General features: G+C 45.6%; 1 protein-coding gene across 2 annotated transcripts in view; it reads right to left on the bottom strand.

Annotated features, from left to right (window-relative positions):
• GPC6 (glypican 6) overlaps positions 1–17530 on the bottom strand; it is a 709242-nt gene that overhangs the window by 372025 nt on the left and 319687 nt on the right. The gene's annotated exons all lie outside the window — the stretch shown is intronic.

Genomic DNA, 17530 nt, shown 5'->3' with positions numbered 1-17530 from the left:
TTTTTATCTGATGACGAAATTTATTTTAAAAAAATGTAACATTTTTATTTTGTGGCACAGATTTGTCAGATTACACTTTTCATAACCTTTGAAAAGTAACTCTGTATACATAATGATGCAACTAAACCGAGTATTACTCTTATTTTAAATAATACATACAGTACATTTTCTCTCTGCATTGCTACTGAAGTCTTCTAGCGTAGGCTGCACATCCAAAAAGTCATTGGGATAAAATATCAACCTTTTTACGCCAGTTTTCTTGAGTTGAAAAGTCACAAAAGGGTCCAAAAGTTGCAATTTGGCTGCAAAGTGCCCTTGTCACTTTTGTGGAAATGGGGTGTAATTTTGCAAAAGAGGATGTGGCTACAGTGTGCCACAATTTTATTATAATTTACACCAGAAGACTGGATTAAATTATAGTGGACATCTACACCAGCTTCTAGCTGGTACAGATTTCACTGTGCGGGGCGTAGCATGGTAATCCCCCAACGGGCAATTAAATTTAAAAAATAAAATGAATGCTCCCCTCACCGTTCCTCTTTTCCCCTCCGGGATCCCTTAGCATAAAGCTACTCAAACAAAGTACTGACGACGGACAGCATCTGGACGTTGTATGCGACTAATGATGTTACATTTTGCGTCGCATATAAAGCCCTAATGCTGCTCTGCGCCAGGGCCTTGTATGAGCTGCATGTTATGCTAAGGGGACCCGAAGGGAACAAGAGGAGCGGTGAGGTATGTTTTTTTTTACATTTTATGGCTGATGGGGAAAATGGATGACGCACAACTACAGTCATTGGGTCACAATTGTGGCTCATGGCCAGGCGAAAGATATGACACATTTATTGAGATTCATTTGCCTCTTAATATATGTGTTGAATATTACTCCAATTTTCTTTCTATTAAGACTGGTGTATGAAACGCCAGTCTCAATAAACTCCCCCTATTGAGTCTCTGCAAATATGGCAGACACTTCCCGAGATACGTAAACTTCTATCAACTTCTAGCTTTAAAGCTTTCAAATTTTGGAGATGATTTAAACTGAATCTGGGATAGCGCGCATTCAATTTCCAATATTCTGTCATATAAAATGTTGGCCAAATTAAAAAAAATTCTGATTTCAAGTTTTGGAACTCCTTAACAAACTCTTATTGGATGAAAAATACAAAATGCAATTATGTACTCCATTATTTCAACGCAATTTATCACGAGCTATCAGACTGCAGCTATCATTTTACTAAGAAAGACTACATCATAAAAGCCACTTCTCCACTTTTACTGTGCACTGTTTGTCTGTTTGGTTTTAGAAAGACTTGCTGTGTTCAGCAGGTGCCATGGCAGTATTAATAAGCTTCTCCAAGCAAATCTGGATGTGTCACTGGCACTTGATGATACTGAAAGCAGAGGCAAATATTGCTAAGCAAAAATTATTATTACTTGTTTTTTAAATTTTGCAATGTTGAGAAGTATTTCAGGGAAACCGGTAGGAATCCTGTCTGACAGATCTTTTGTTTTACCAAAACCATTTCTTGCTTTTGGTCTTTTCCAGTAAAGCTTTGAAATTCACTTGGCCAATGTTTTTCCAGTGTTAAAATAATATATTACAGAGTAGTATTTCGTTTCTATAAGACAATGGAGGCTGTGATATGGATCAAATGTTACCAATTCAGTCTTCATTGTTTTAAGCCAGGCTTTCTTCTTTGCATTAAAAACACATGTAAAAGAATAAATAATATCATGTACAGCTGTTTTATCAGCCTATTGTAGTCTATGAAGAAAAATGCTAGACCTACAGAATGTTGCATTTTGAAAAAAAAAAAAAAACAGCACTGATCACAAAAATGGCATAAAAAAAAATCATAAACCAGAACGTCTGATAATTTCCCATAGACTTCCAGAAAACATCTGGCCACAGCATTTTAACCTGAAAAAGAAAAAAAATTCTCCATTGGCAAAACACTGACCATGTGACTTTACCTCATCTCATCACTGTTGTAGCAATGAAAGGAGGGGGAAAAAAGGGACCTGCTAAGTCTATGTAACCTGATCTGATTCTGTTTATTTCTCTTTCTTTTTCTTCTGGTATTCTGGTAATCGTTTTTTTTTTGCATTTTCTTTTATCAGACTATAGATATAGCCATTTTACACTAAGCGTGCACATTTTTAAAGACCACAGGAAAAACGTAAAGAGGTTGTCTAATCAGATTGAAGACCCCATGATGATTAGGTGATCATAGCAGGTCAAGCTTCCAGCAACCCAGACAATCAGCTGATTTTTCTGGGGTAGCTGCACTCAGCCAGACATTTCCCAGCATGTAATACAGCGGTTATCCCTTCTGTTCCATAGAGGGGCATTCTGAGTGCTAATAAGACATATGGATAGTGATAGTCTTCCTTAAACAACCCCTTTAAGTAAATGCATATGTGATTTCTCTACAGTACTATTTACCCTACATTTTTCAAATGTATGCTAAAAAACACTAAGGCCCTGTTCACATGGAGTATTTTGCAGGCTGAAAAAATCGGCCTCAAAATTCCTTCAGGAATAAAGGAAAGAAAGGCAAGAAAGGACAAGGCCGCCCGGGAAAAAAACGCCTCTGACTCCCATTCAAATCAATGGGGGCGATTTCGGACAGTTTTTGGCGCTGCTTCTGATGCTGTTTTAACGTCAATATCAGCGCCATAAAAAACTCTGTCTGAACAGGACCTTATATGTCACAGTCTACTAAGTTTTTTTTATATTTCTCTGTGAAAGTAAACTCGAGTAGACTTTATCTGGAATTCTGTGCTGTGCTCTTGATTAAATATGATTTAGTAGATGTAAGGTTTAAATTAAAGGGCTAGTACTTTTTCAGCAAAAATATGTTAGTCTTTGTAGAAAAAGTTATACAATTTTCCAATATACTTTCTATATAAATTCCTCACATTTTTCAAGACCCTTTTTGTCATTCAATAGTTACAGTATCTTCATTGCTAACTGCCAGTGGAATAAAATTAGTACATTGTCATGTAATGATCACACATAGGCCTGGCTTGTTTCAACATACATAACTGATAACTGTGTGATCATCACATGACCAGGACAGATTTTTATAGAAAACATTGAAGGTTCATATTAAAGAGGCTCTGTCACCACATTATAAGTGCCCTATCTCCTATATAAGGAGATCGTCGCTATAATGTAGGTGACAGTGATGCTTTTTATTTCGAAAAACAATCTATTTTAAACCACTTTATGAGCGATTTTTAGCTTTATGCTAATGAGTTTCTTAATGCCCAAGTGGGCGTGTTTTTATGTTAGACCAAGTGGGCGTTGTACAGAGGAGTGTATGACGCTGACCAATCAGCGTCATGCACTTCTCTCCATTCATTTACACTGCACTAGCGATATGGTTATATCGCTATCTGCAGCTTCATACACACACTATAACATTACTGCAGTGTCCTGATAATGAATATACATCACTACCAGCCTGGACGTGGTGTTTATTCAGAATCCTGACACTTCTGAATCTTTTCTGTGAGATTCCAGCAAGGCAAGCGTAATCTCGTTTGAAATGACAGGTTACATCATAATCTCGCGAGATTACGCTTGCTTTGCTGGAATCTCACAGAAAAGATTCAGAAGTGTCAAGATTCTGAATAAACACCACGTCCAGGCTGGTAGTGATGTATATTCATTATCAGGACACTACAGTAATGTTAGTGTTTGTGTATGTAGCTGCACATAGCGATATAACTATATCGCTAGTGCAGTGTAAATGATTGGTCAGCGTCATACACTCCTCTGTACAACGCCCACTTGGTCTAACGTAAAAACACGCCCACTTGGGCATTAAGAAACTCATTAGCATAAAGCTAAAAATCGCTCATAAAGTGGTTTAAAATAGATCGTTTTTCGAAATAAAAAGCATTACTGTCACCTACATTACAGCGCTGATCTCCTTATATAGGCGATAGGGCACTTATCATGTGGTGACAGAGCGTCTTTAAATGACTGCAAGCAGAGATTAAGAAAACTGTGAGGAATTAATACAGATATGTTATACATTGTATAGCTTTTCATCATAGAATGAATAATTTTTATTTGCTGAAACCGTAAGAGCACTTTATGGTAAGGTTAGCTAACAACAAGACCTAAGCAAAATAAAAGACATTCTGGAGATACACTATTCCTTTGGAGTTGAAACTGAGAAAACAGTATTTATTGACGGTTAAAATGTATGCATCTATGGAAGGAGTATATAATTAAAAGTTTGAAGGGTAGAAAACAGTGAAAAGAAGCACAATATCATTTGGTCGATGTGTGTAGGACAATAATACACCAAACAAGTCATCTGAAGTAAATACAGGTTCAAGACTCATGCAATGTGAAGAAGAAAATCTTTGTATCAGTATTGTATGATTAATGCCGACATATTAAATAACTTAATGGTGCTCATGATGGCATAATAATTTTGAGTTATTTTCCTAATAGTATATAAAACCCTGCATATAACTACTATTTCATGTTAGGCTTTCAAATTTTCAACAAACCACCAAAAGTAAAGATGATAAATGAATACTGAAAGGTCATAAAAATGAAAATGCCTACATGGGGAAAGAGTGCTCTGCGTACACGCATTTTATTGACTATGTGAGTAACTCTTGAAAACTTTCATTTATTGAAGGCCTATTAAGGTTTATTTGGCACAAATGATAATTTAGTCAATATTATGTAAGTTAAATTATTAACACAGTATCATATAGTAACACAGACCTTTACAAATCAATAAAAAGGATTTGCTTATTCATCCCTACAATTAAAAGCTAATAGTATGGGCTGTAATGTTAGCATGCTACTACCACTACGTTCCATTTTTACCTTCAGTTGTGAAATCATACTTATGGCACATTTACACAACTGTACCTTTAACTGTACATATTAAGGCCCCATGCACACGGCCGTAGCCATAATCCCGGTTTGTGACTGTCCACAGACAGTCACCCACATTTGCGGGCCTTGCTCCCATTATAAAGTATGGGAGCATGGTCCGTAAAATCAATAATTAGGGTTTTCCTATTTTTTGCAGAGCCTTTCTATGGCCCGGACACCTTGACGTAAATATATGGGAAGGTATCCGTGGCAATAGAAATGAAAGGGGCCGTACTTTGATCCGCAATTATGTTCCATAATTGGGGAGCAATATTGCAGCCGTGTGCATGGGTCCTAACATAAGAAGGTTGAAATAAGTCCATCTAGTTCAATCTGTTATTCCACAGTGTTGATCCAGAGGAAGGCGAAAAAAACCCCACATAAAGTAATATCCATTTCCTCATCTTTCAGGGGGAAAATTCCTGGATCAACTACCTATTTCAAGTAATACCTATGACTAGAGATGAGTGAATAGATTCTACACAGATCAAATTTGTTACAAATTTCTTAAAAGTTTCTAATTTTAGCGAATCAGAATCTTTTTGGACTTGTCCTGCACTTTTGCTCAAAATGTCAGTTGCAATTTTATAGAGCAGCAGAAGAAAATAAGACGGCGAAGAAGGATCACATAACCTATGGCGGCGGCCCGGCGGGCTTCCCCATAATGCTTTGCAGGCAGCCCTCCCTGTAGTACAACCAATCATGAGTGGTATGGGTATGATGTAAAAAAATCAGCAGCACAACCAAACAGGTTCCTTTGAGGGAAACAAGGTAGATAATCCCTGGCAAGGGATGGTGCATGCAGCACAAATGTCCCAGGTCCAACGGGACAACTTGCACACAATAGATTGAAGAAAAACTGCAGCACTCAGATATCCAAAAAGTGTTGGTCTTTATTCACCAAGCCATAAAAACTACAAGGTTTCAACCCCTGTTGGGTCTTTTGTCAAGCATAGTGATAGTAAATCAGTGCACTCTTTATATGACACATGTTGAATGACATCACTTCCTGAACGTATTAGGTATCAACAATAGTTAAATAACCCTTAAAAAATACATCATCATGGCTTTAATTATCCCCCACATCATCAAAGTGAAATACAATTCTAAGACCTGAATAGATCGCCAGTCTAGTACCTGTATATCAGTCGATCAAGATACATCTTATCTTGTCAGCGTCTATGGTTTTCCATTGCGCATGACAGGAAATCCTGGTAACTTCAACGTCCGACGTCTGCCGTTACTATGGTTTCGCATCGCGATCTCATTCAGGACCGCGCATGCGCATTAAAAAGGTTACCCAATCGTAACATAATAACCAAGGAACCCGTTGTTATAGTAACAACAAGACGCTAACATAACATAGATGTGTCACAAAGAGAGGGATTCTGCGTGTCTCACATTTATTTCACAATATGTTTAACAGATGTCCAAAAATGGAATCATTAATATCAATTTCGATAGAAAGTGGACAGAAACGCCTAGAACACTCCTGCACCTATAATTTTTCTTTTTCGATAAGACAGGCAGAAAATCCCAAAACAGACAGCAATCCAAAAGACTGATAAGGTTTCTTCAAAGCTTTCTTCACGGATAATTCAAAAAGTGATTTCCCATAAAGTGTAAGTGGCCTAAAAATATAAACACGAACAAACAAGTAACATTAAAAGGAATATCCAATAATATTACAATCACATGACTCCTGGTCAGGCACTCTATCTTAGGGTATAGGTATAAGTCACTGAGTCATAGCCAATATAAACAGCCCAACCAGGAAATTCTGATGATTTTAGGGACACAGATAGGAGAGAAAGGACATCAGACAGAGAGTGATAGATAGTAATACACAGAATATAGATAAATAGTGCATTAGTGTTAGTAAGTGTGTTTTTTAGTGAGAAGCAGAGATAGATTTTAGAGAAAGATAGGAGTCAGTCATTGCTGTGAGTGAGTGCTGCTGCAGCTATTTAATTCCTATATAGAGATGAGCGAACCGGGACAACCGAACCCGGTTTCGGTCCGAACTTCAGGAAAAGTTCGGTTCGCAGCGAATCCGAACTTTACCGGGTTCGGCCGAACCCGTTTTGACCGAACCCGGCTACATTTTGGCGCCTGCCACATGTTACATCTAAAATGGAGGATTACAGAAGATCACCTGACATCAGGCTACCCCATAATGCCTTGCAAACGGCTCTCCCAGCCTATCGGGAGGCAGCATAGGGGCGGGCTCAAGCCTGCAATAAAAGTCTATGCACGGAGCTCAGCGGCCATTTTACAGACAGGAGCTGTAGGAATAGCATCTCTGTGCAGTAAGGGAAAGCTTTAGGAATCTAAAAGGCAGGAATTCAGAAATCGAAGGGGCTCATCCACTACTCACTACTCAGCCAGTGTGTGAATACGCTTTTATAAGGGGCTCATCCCCGTTGCATCCAACTTGCAATACAGGCAGCCTAGTAGTACTATAAGGCCCAGCATTCCCTGAGTGCACTGCAGCGAGGCTGATTGAAATTCTCATTCATTGCCATTTGCCAAGCCAGTGTCCGTGTGTGAATACGCTTTTAAAAGGGGCTCATCCCTGGAATAACAATCCAACTTGCCATACAGGCAGCCTAGAAGTACTACAACGCCCAGCATTCCCTGAGTGCACTGCAGCGAGGCTGATTGAAATTCTCATTCATTGCCATTTGCCAAGCCAGTGTCCGTGTGTGAATACGCTTTTAGAAGGGGCTCATCCCCATTGCATCCAACTTGCAATACAGGCAGCCTTTGTAGTAGTGGTAGTAGTAGTACTACAAGGCCCAGCATTCCCTGAGTGCACTGCAGCGAGGCTGATTGAAATTCTCATTCATTGCCATTTGCCAAGCCAGTGTCCGTGTGTGAATACGCTTTTAAAAGGGGCTCATCCCTGGAATAACAATCCAACTTGCCATACAGGCAGCCTAGTAGTACTACAAGGCCCAGCATTCCCTGAGTGCACTGCAGCGAGGCTGATTGAAATTCTCATTCATTGCCATTTGCCAAGCCAGTGTCCGTGTGTGAATACGCTTTTAGAAGGGGCTCATCCCCATTGCATCCAACTTGCAATACAGGCAGCCTTTGTAGTAGTGGTAGTAGTAGTACTACAAGGCCCAGCATTCCCTGAGTGCACTGCAGCGAGGCTGATTGAAATTCTCATTCATTGCCATTTGCCAAGCCAGTGTCCGTGTGTGAATACGCTTTTAAAAGGGGCTCATCCCTGGAATAACAATCCAACTTGCCATACAGGCAGCCTAGTAGTACTACAAGGCCCAGCATTCCCTGAGTGCACTGCAGCGAGGCTGATTGAAATTCTCATTCATTGCCATTTGCCAAGCCAGTGTCCGTGTGTGAATACGCTTTTAGAAGGGGCTCATCCCCATTGCATCCAACTTGCAATACAGGCAGCCTTTGTAGTAGTGGTAGTAGTAGTACTACAAGGCCCAGCATTCCCTGAGTGCACTGCAGCGAGGCTGATTGAAATTCTCATTCATTGCCATTTGCCAAGCCAGTGTCCGTGTGTGAATACGCTTTTAAAAGGGGCTCATCCCTGGAATAACAATCCAACTTGCCATACAGGCAGCCTAGTAGTACTACAAGGCCCAGCATTCCCTGAGTGCACTGCAGCGAGGCTGATTGAAATTCTCATTCATTGCCATTTGCCAAGCCAGTGTCCGTGTGTGAATACGCTTTTAGAAGGGGCTCATCCCCATTGCATCCAACTTGCAATACAGGCAGCCTTTGTAGTAGTGGTAGTAGTAGTACTACAAGGCCCAGCATTCCCTGAGTGCACTGCAGCGAGGCTGATTGAAATTCTCATTCATTGCCATTTGCCAAGCCAGTGTCCGTGTGTGAATACGCTTTTAAAAGGGGCTCATCCCTGGCCGTTATTAACAGGATAACAATCCAACTTGCCATACAGGCAGCCTAGAAGTACTACAACGCCCAGCATTCCCTGAGTGCACTGCAGCGAGGCTGATTGAAATTCTCATTCATTGCCATTTGCCAAGCCAGTGTCCGTGTGTGAATACGCTTTTAAAAGGGGCTCATCCCTGGAATAACAATCCAACTTGCCATACAGGCAGCCTAGTAGTACTACAAGGCCCAGCATTCCCTGAGTGCACTGCAGCGAGGCTGATTGAAATTCTCATTCATTGCCATTTGCCAAGCCAGTGTCCGTGTGTGAATACGCTTTTAAAAGGGGCTCATCCCTGGAATAACAATCCAACTTGCCATACAGGCAGCCTAGTAGTACTACAAGGCCCAGCATTCCCTGAGTGCACTGCAGCGAGGCTGATTGAAATTCTCATTCATTGCCATTTGCCAAGCCAGTGTCCGTGTGTGAATACGCTTTTAGAAGGGGCTCATCCCCATTGCATCCAACTTGCAATACAGGCAGCCTTTGTAGTAGTGGTAGTAGTAGTACTACAAGGCCCAGCATTCCCTGAGTGCACTGCAGCGAGGCTGATTGAAATTCTCATTCATTGCCATTTGCCAAGCCAGTGTCCGTGTGTGAATACGCTTTTAGAAGGGGCTCATCCCCATTGCATCCAACTTGCAATACAGGCAGCCTTTGTAGTAGTGGTAGTAGTAGTACTACAAGGCCCAGCATTCCCTGAGTGCACTGCAGCGAGGCTGATTGAAATTCTCATTCATTGCCATTTGCCAAGCCAGTGTCCGTGTGTGAATACGCTTTTAAAAGGGGCTCATCCCTGGCCGTTATTAACAGGATAACAATCCAACTTGCCATACAGGCAGCCTAGAAGTACTACAACGCCCAGCATTCCCTGAGTGCACTGCAGCGAGGCTGATTGAAATTCTCATTCATTGCCATTTGCCAAGCCAGTGTCCGTGTGTGAATACGCTTTTAAAAGGGGCTCATCCCTGGAATAACAATCCAACTTGCCATACAGGCAGCCTAGTAGTACTACAAGGCCCAGCATTCCCTGAGTGCACTGCAGCGAGGCTGATTGAAATTCTCATTCATTGCCATTTGCCAAGCCAGTGTCCGTGTGTGAATACGCTTTTAAAAGGGGCTCATCCCTGGAATAACAATCCAACTTGCCATACAGGCAGCCTAGTAGTACTACAAGGCCCAGCATTCCCTGAGTGCACTGCAGCGAGGCTGATTGAAATTCTCATTCATTGCCATTTGCCAAGCCAGTGTCCGTGTGTGAATACGCTTTTAGAAGGGGCTCATCCCCATTGCATCCAACTTGCAATACAGGCAGCCTTTGTAGTAGTGGTAGTAGTAGTACTACAAGGCCCAGCATTCCCTGAGTGCACTGCAGCGAGGCTGATTGAAATTCTCATTCATTGCCATTTGCCAAGCCAGTGTCCGTGTGTGAATACGCTTTTAGAAGGGGCTCATCCCCATTGCATCCAACTTGCAATACAGGCAGCCTTTGTAGTAGTGGTAGTAGTAGTACTACAAGGCCCAGCATTCCCTGAGTGCACTGCAGCGAGGCTGATTGAAATTCTCATTCATTGCCATTTGCCAAGCCAGTGTCCGTGTGTGAATACGCTTTTAGAAGGGGCTCATCCCCATTGCATCCAACTTGCAATACAGGCAGCCTTTGTAGTAGTGGTAGTAGTAGTACTACAAGGCCCAGCATTCCCTGAGTGCACTGCAGCGAGGCTGATTGAAATTCTCATTCATTGCCATTTGCCAAGCCAGTGTCCGTGTGTGAATACGCTTTTAAAAGGGGCTCATCCCTGGCCGTTATTAACAGGATAACAATCCAACTTGCCATACAGGCAGCCTAGAAGTACTACAACGCCCAGCATTCCCTGAGTGCACTGCAGCGAGGCTGATTGAAATTCTCATTCATTGCCATTTGCCAAGCCAGTGTCCGTGTGTGAATACGCTTTTAAAAGGGGCTCATCCCTGGAATAACAATCCAACTTGCCATACAGGCAGCCTAGTAGTACTACAAGGCCCAGCATTCCCTGAGTGCACTGCAGCGAGGCTGATTGAAATTCTCATTCATTGCCATTTGCCAAGCCAGTGTCCGTGTGTGAATACGCTTTTAAAAGGGGCTCTGAAATGTCTGGGAAAAAAAAGGTTGTGAAAGGACGGGGTAGAGGAAGAAACACCCATGCCGTCTCCTCTTCCAGTCCAAATGTTGGATCTGTTGGTGCCAGACCCAGTAGCAGCATTTGTGGCACAAGACATGTGCCCAGTTCCACTAGTAGCAGCTGCCATGTGCCTGCTAGTAGTAGTATCAGCAAGCCAGACTTGTCCATCTCCTCCGGTGGGCGGGTTACTTTAGACAATACGGCCATTGTGGACTGGTTGGCTGGCTCGCGGTCATCTCAGCAGGAAGACTCTGACGATCTGGCTTCAAGCCAGGTTTCGTTGGATTCCAGATCCTCTACAGTTCCTTGGCACGGTGACAGTAGTAATATAGGTATTTCTAGCGTTTCCATTCCATCATCTATGTCTTCGCTCCCCCTTCCTAGCGGGAAGCCATCTTTCCTGAGAGTCCTAAGAGACATCTCCTCGGGTGCGAAGGAAGATACTGAACAACATAGTGATGATGATGATTTGTTTTCCGCGAGTCAGCCAACGGAGTGTGTTGCGGCGGTGGTGGAGGTGGAAGCGGTGACCGAGACGCATAGCTGCGGTAGTGGGGGTGTTGGTGGTGGTAGCCGTGGTGGCAGACGCAGTAATGAGGGGGGGCATGGAGCCCGCCATGATGTCACATCACATTCACAACACAGTGACAGAAGTGGCGGGGATGATGAGGAAGGCTATGATGATGATGTTGTTTTAGACAGGACGTGGGAACCAGGTGACGAGGTGATGACGGCGTCAGAGGAGGAGGGTAGTAGTGGCGGCACTGGATGTGATAAACAGCCAAGCCGAGGTAGGGGCAGAAGTCAATCTGCAAAACGTTGCAGCGGTAGGGTCAGCTCAGGAGCCGGTGACGGCGACACAGATGCTGGTGTAGGTTCCCGAAAAAAGCCTGCCAGACAAGGGGCAAGCTCGGGTGGTTGTGGTGGTGGTGGTGGTGGTGGACGTGGTACTACCTCTTTACGGTACTCTGCCGTGTGGCAATTTTTCTGTACCTTCCCAGAGGAGGAAAACATGGCACAGTGCCGTATCTGCAAGCAGAAAGTAAGGCGTGGGCAGGGCAGCAATGTAGGAACTACTGCTCTACGTAAACACATGGAACGGCATCACAAGGCCATGTGGGACAATCAACATGCCCCACCATCATGTACATCTAATGAAGACCCCTCTTCCGCTGCTGCTGCTGCTCCGAGTCCCTGTCATCTAAGTAGTAGCCAGGCCTTATCCACCATGTCGTTGTCATCATCATCATCACTGTCATCTAGTGCTCCTCCTATGTCCCGTCAGTTATCCATTACGGAATCGTTGTCCAATAAGCAACAATATATACCCAGTCATCCACTTGTCGTGCGGCTTAATTCACACCTGGCAAAGTTGTTGGTGGTGCAGTCGCTGCCATACCACCTGGTCGACTCCGCCGGCTTCAAGCAATTGATGGCGTGCGCTCAGCCTAGGTGGCGAATACCTAGCCGACATTACTTCTCCAAAACAGCTGTCCCTGCCTTGCACAAGCATGTGGAGGAAAAGGTGTCCAAGTCCTTGCAATTATCCGTGTGCAGCAGGGTACATGCCACCGTCGACACGTGGAGCAGCAACTATGGGCAGGGACAGTACATGTCTTTCACGGCCCACTGGGTCAATATTTTGCAGTCCGATGCACCACCGCAGCAATGCCAGGCATTACCACCTCCACGCTTGTATGTTTCTAGTTCAACTCCGGACACCAGGCGCCTACCATCCTTCTCCTCCTACTCCTCCTCCTCCTCCTTGCCTTCCTCCTTGGAGGTCTTCCCGTCCCCGACAGGACACAGCGTATCTTCCACTCCTCCTCCCTCCTCTTTTCATAGGTGCAAGGTGAAGCGCCACAACGCTGTCTTACACCTGCTGAGCCTGGGCGAGAAAAGCCACACAGGGCAGGAGCTGCTGCTGTGCATCAAGGAGGAAATCGCACGCTGGCTGTCTCCTCTGAAACTCACACTGGGCAATGTTGTCTCTGATAACGGCAAGAACGTTGTGGCTGCACTGCGTCTAGGTCACCTGACACACGCTCCTTGCATGGCACATGTGATCAATCTGGTCATAACACGCTTCTTAAAGTCATATGTTGGTTTGAAGGGTGTGCTGGCCATGTCCAGGAGGGTTTGCGTTCGCTTTAGACGTTCGTATGCATTTAAGCACGCCCTCCTGGACTTGCAGCGTCAAAACAATCTCCCAGAACACAGCCTGATTTGCGACGTTCCAACACGATGGAATTCCACCCTGCACATGTTGGACCGTCTGTACGAACAGCGGAAAGCCGTGAATGATTTCCTGATGCAGCAGACGGGCAGCGTTTGGAGCCAGTGTAATTTCGAGCTCAGGCACTGGCAGCTGGTTAGAGACGCATGTCGCGTTTTGAGGCCCTTTGAAGAGGCCACACGATTTGTGAGCCGTGACGCTAGCGGAATGAACGATGTTATGCCGCTGATATTCATTATGGAGCAAACGCTCACAGCGATGATTCAGCAAAGGATGGAGGAAGGATCACATCTGGCTATGGATGTTGAGGAGGAGGAGGAGGATGAGGAAACAGGACCTGAAGAGGAGCTGGATTTGGAGATGGAATCACAGGAAGGGATAGGGGACGAGGCAGCCGCACAACATGACAGTGATGGTGGTGATGACGAGTCTGACGACGACCTTGATGATGGACAACCATGGCAGTATGGGGCGGAGATGGAACCAACCGGGCCCTCTGAAACGCTGGCCAGGATGGCGAGCTGTATGCTTCGTTACTTGCGCGCTGACTGTCGTATTGTTAGCATGAAGCAAAGAGATGACTACTGGATAGCCACACTTTTAGACCCTCGGTATAAAGCCAGAATGGGGGAGTTTTTTGCGCCTTCCGAGAGGGAGGCAAAATTGGCTTATTATAGAGAGAAGCTATGCAGCCAGCTTGTCATGGCTTTCAAACGGCAGACACCCGCTGCAAGCATGTCTGACCGGGGGGCCACTCTCCGCTCCCCACTGTCTCATCGTTCCACCGCCTCTGGCAGAGCTACCTCTGCAATAGGCGGCAGCCGTGGCAGCAGCGGCAGCAGCAGCAGCAGCAGCAGCCAATTCAGTTTGGAAAATATGATGACAACATTTTTACATCCAATACCCCGACCTGACACACATCGTAGCACTAGTCACCAAAGGGATGTTCACCATCTCCAGGTGCAGCACCTAAACAACCAGGTTCACTCGTACTTGGACTGTGCCCTTTCTCCGTCAGAAATGCTGATCCCAGACCCCATGGACTTCTGGGTCAGCAGATTGGATCATTGGCAAGAACTGGCCCAGTTTGCCATGGGTGTACTGTCTTGTCCACCCTCCAGTGTAGCGTCAGAGAGGGTATTCAGCGCAGCAGGGGGCTTCGTCACCCCTAAGCGAACAAGATTGTCCGCCAACAGCTTGGAAAATCTCACGTTTCTGAAAATGAATCAAGCGTGGATCGGTGAGGATTTTAAAACCCCTGTGCCTGATGCCACTGATTAGATCTTACATTGCTGCTGCTGCTGCCGCCTGCTACTGCCGCCTGCTACTATGGGATTCTGTCCTGTCCACTCTTTTTTTAATGTGCCGCTGTTGGTGCTGCAGCTGCTACTACTTCTACCACCAATCCACCCCAGTGCCGTCTGCTACAAGCAGGCCTGCCCCACCAGAGGGCTTTGTCCTGTGACTCTCCAGTCTCTTTTTTTAATGTGCTGCTACTACTGCTACTACTGCTTGCACCCTTGCTGTCTGTGTTGGCTAGTACCTCTACTACCACCAATACACCTACACTGCCATCTGCTACAAGCAGGCCTGAGGCCTGCCCCACTACAGGGCTTTGTCCTCCTGTGACTGTCCAGTCTCTTTTTTTAATGTGCTGCTACTACTGCTACTACTGCTTGCACCCTTGCTGTCTGTGTTGGCTACCTCGACTACTACCACCAATACACCTCCACTGCCGCCCGTCTGCTACAAGCAGGCCTGAGGCCTGCCCCACCACAGGGCTTTGTCCTCCTGTGACTGTCCAGTCTCTCTTTTTTTTAATGTGCTGCTACTACTGCTACTACTGCTTGCACCCTTGCTGTCTGTGTTGGCTACCTCTAATACCACCAATACACCTACACTGCCGCCCGTCTGCTACAAGCAGGCCTACCCCACCACAGGGCTATGTCCTGTGACTGTCGTCCAGTCTCTTTTTTTAATGTGCTGCTGCTACTACCAGTCCTACCACCCTTGCTGTCTGTGTTGGCTAGTCTACCTCTACTACCACCAATACACCTCCACTGCCGTCTGCTACAAGCAGGCCTGAGGCCTGCCCCACCACAGGGCTTTGCCCTCCTCTGACTGTCCAGTCTCTTTTTTTAATGTGCTGCTACTACTGCTACTACTGCTTGCACCCTTGCTGTCTGTGTTGGCTACCTCGACTACTACCACCAATACACCTCCACTGCCGCCCGTCTGCTACAAGCAGGCCTGAGGCCTGCCCCACCACAGGGCTTTGTCCTCCTCTGACTGTCCAGTCTCTTTTTTTAATGTGCTGCTACTACTGCTACTACTGCTTGCACCCTTGCTGTCTGTGTTGGCTACCTCGACTACTACCACCAATACACCTCCACTGCCGCCCGTCTGCTACAAGCAGGCCTGAGGCCTGCCCCACCACAGGGCTTTGCCCTCCTCTGACTGTCCAGTCTCTTTTTTTAATGTGCTGCTACTACTGCTACTACTGCTTGCACCCTTGCTGTCTGTGTTGGCTACCTCGACTACTACCACCAATACACCTCCACTGCCGCCCGTCTGCTACAAGCAGGCCTGAGGCCTGCCCCACCACAGGGCTTTGCCCTCCTCTGACTGTCCAGTCTCTTTTTTTAATGTGCTGCTACTACTGCTACTACTGCTTGCACCCTTGCTGTCTGTGTTGGCTACCTCGACTACTACCACCAATACACCTCCACTGCCGCCCGTCTGCTACAAGCAGGCCTGAGGCCTGCCCCACCACAGGGCTTTGCCCTCCTCTGACTGTCCAGTCTCTTTTTTTAATGTGCTGCTACTACTGCTACTACTGCTTGCACCCTTGCTGTCTGTGTTGGCTACCTCGGCTACTACCAGTCTACCACCAATACACCTCCACTGCCGCCCGTCTGCTACAAGCAGGCCTGAGGCCTGCCCCACCACAGGGCTTTGTCCTCCTGTGACTGTCCAGTCTCTCTTTTTTTTAATGTGCTGCTACTACTGCTACTACTGCTTGCACCCTTGCTGTCTGTGTTGGCTACCTCTAATACCACCAATACACCTACACTGCCGCCCGTCTGCTACAAGCAGGCCTACCCCACCACAGGGCTATGTCCTGTGACTGTCGTCCAGTCTCTTTTTTTAATGTGCTGCTGCTACTACCAGTCCTACCACCCTTGCTGTCTGTGTTGGCTAGTCTACCTCTACTACCACCAATACACCTCCACTGCCGTCTGCTACAAGCAGGCCTGAGGCCTGCCCCACCACAGGGCTTTGCCCTCCTCTGACTGTCCAGTCTCTTTTTTTAATGTGCTGCTACTACTGCTACTACTGCTTGCACCCTTGCTGTCTGTGTTGGCTACCTCGACTACTACCACCAATACACCTCCACTGCCGCCCGTCTGCTACAAGCAGGCCTGAGGCCTGCCCCACCACAGGGCTTTGTCCTCCTCTGACTGTCCAGTCTCTTTTTTTAATGTGCTGCTACTACTGCTACTACTGCTTGCACCCTTGCTGTCTGTGTTGGCTACCTCGACTACTACCACCAATAAACCTCCACTGCCGCCCGTCTGCTACAAGCAGGCCTGCCCCACCACAGGGCTTTGTCCTGTGACTGTCGTCCAGTGTCTTTTAATGTGCTGCTACTACTCACCCTTGCCAATAAAAAGGGTCAATTTTTGGAGGGCTTGTGAAAAGCCATTGCTTGTTGCTTTTACATCCATGTATGGAAGAACCCCGGCAGGCATCTGCCAATAAAAAGGGTCAATTTTTGGAGGGCTTGTGAAAAGCCATTGCTTGTTGCTTTAATGCTTTTACATCCATGTATGGAAGAACCCCGGCAGGCATCTGCCAATAAAAAGGGTCAATTTTTGGAGGGCTTGTGAAAAGCCATTGCTTGTTGCTTTAATGCTTTTACATCAATGTATGGAAGAACCCCGGCAGGCATCTGCCAATAAAAAGGGTCAATTTTTGGAGGGCTTGTGAAAAGCCATTGCTTGTTGCTTTAATGCTTTTACATCCATGTATGGAAGAACCCCGGCAGGCATCTGCCAATAAAAAGGGTCAATTTTTGGAGGGCTTGTGAAAAGCCATTGCTTGTTGCTTTAATGCTTTTACATCCATGTATGGAAGAACCCCGGCAGGCATCTGCCAATAAAAAGGGTCAATTTTTGGAGGGCTTGTGAAAAGCCATTGCTTGTTGCTTTAATGCTATTACATCCATGTATGGAAGAACCCCGGCAGGCATCTGCCAATAAAAAGGGTCAATTTTTGGAGGGCTT

This window comes from Rhinoderma darwinii, chromosome 2, assembly GCF_050947455.1.
Source record: "Rhinoderma darwinii isolate aRhiDar2 chromosome 2, aRhiDar2.hap1, whole genome shotgun sequence".
In the NCBI taxonomy this organism is placed as follows: domain Eukaryota; kingdom Metazoa; phylum Chordata; class Amphibia; order Anura; family Rhinodermatidae; genus Rhinoderma; species Rhinoderma darwinii.
Note: the sequence above shows the minus strand (reverse complement) of the source record. Positions and strands in the feature narration are given on the sequence as shown.